Genomic DNA, 1,314 nt, shown 5'->3' with positions numbered 1-1,314 from the left:
TTTCCACGGAGTATCCATTTCCTCCTCGGAAGATCTTAGAACTAGCTTCTGGCAAACTGAGCTACACCCCAACTGCCGGCAGCACAAAAATGGTTCAAATGACTCTGAGCACTATGGGACTTAACATCTGAGGTCATCAGTTCCCTAGACTTAGAACTACTTAAACCTAACTAACCTAAGGACATCACACACATCCATGCTCGAGGCAGGATTCGAACCTGCGACCGTAGCAGTAGCGCAGTTCCAGACTGAAGCGCCTAGAACTGCTCGGCCACAGCGGCCGGCCACACAGCATTCCTGGCATTTGGGAAATGCTATCAATTCCGGAGACTGCCTTTTGGGCTTAATGTTTCGGCAGCTGCGTTTATCCGACTTCTTAATGGCATTCTAAGTGTATATACGAAGACAGTAACTTGTTCTCGAAAGAACAGTTACTGTTGATGACCGCGCAGCTTTTCCCTGGAATAAACGATGACTAACTGACAACCTCAGCTGCCGACAGGTGTTGTTGATATACCTCGATGTGGACAGCTGAAAATGTGTGCCCAGACCGGGACTCGAACCCGGGATCTCCTGCTTACATGGCAGACGCTCTATCCACCTGAGCCATCGAGGACACAGATGAATAGCGCGACTGCAGGGACTTATCCCTTGCACGCTCCCCGTGAAACTCACATAAGGTACATAAGGTACAATACATATGTAGAATTGTGGACAGTTGGGAATGTGAGTCTCACGGGGAGCGTGCAAGGGATAAGTTCCTGCAGTCGCGCTATTCATCTGTGTCCTCGATGGCTCAGATGGATAGAGCGTCTGCCATGTAAGCAGGAGATCCCAGGTTCGAGTCCTGGTCGGGGCACACATTTTCAGCTGTCCACATCGAGGTATATCAACAACACCTGTCGGCAGTTGAGGTTGTCAGTTAGTCATCGGCATTCTAAGTGATTATCTCAAAAGACACGTAACGAGTTACATCGACGACCCACTAATAGCCGAAGAAACATGACAAGAACATCATACAACACTGTCGGAACTTCTTCACATCCTCTAAGAAACTTCATCTGCCAGATTTCTTGGCCACATCATAACAGCAGATGGAGTGAAACCTAACCCCTAAAACATTGAAGCGATTGAGAAGTTTGAAAGACCGACGACCAAAAGACAGTCACAGGGGTTCCTTGGTATCATAATTTTTTATAATCGATTCATTCAAGTGAACACCCAGAGCAGCCCACGTCTGAATCAGACTATTAGAAAGAAAATAGCATAGGAGTGGGACGGAACAGTGGAGTGCGAATTTAAGGTCTTGAAGTC

General features: G+C 47.4%; 2 non-coding genes across 2 annotated transcripts; one reads left to right on the top strand and one right to left on the bottom strand.

Moving 5' to 3' along the window:
• Positions 1-542: 542 nt before the first annotated feature.
• On the bottom strand, positions 543-617 carry Trnat-ugu. Its single transcript has one exon. It is a non-coding gene; the product is annotated as a tRNA-Thr (tRNA).
• A 168-nt stretch (positions 618-785) lies between these two features.
• On the top strand, positions 786-859 carry Trnat-ugu. Its single transcript has one exon. It is a non-coding gene; the product is annotated as a tRNA-Thr (tRNA).
• The last annotated feature ends 455 nt before the right edge of the window (positions 860-1,314 follow it).

Source organism: Schistocerca americana, chromosome X, assembly GCF_021461395.2.
Source record: "Schistocerca americana isolate TAMUIC-IGC-003095 chromosome X, iqSchAmer2.1, whole genome shotgun sequence".
NCBI classification, from domain to species: Eukaryota; Metazoa; Arthropoda; class Insecta; order Orthoptera; family Acrididae; genus Schistocerca; species Schistocerca americana.
The sequence above is the reverse complement of the archived record's forward strand: the minus strand, read 5'-3'. Positions and strand labels throughout refer to the sequence as shown.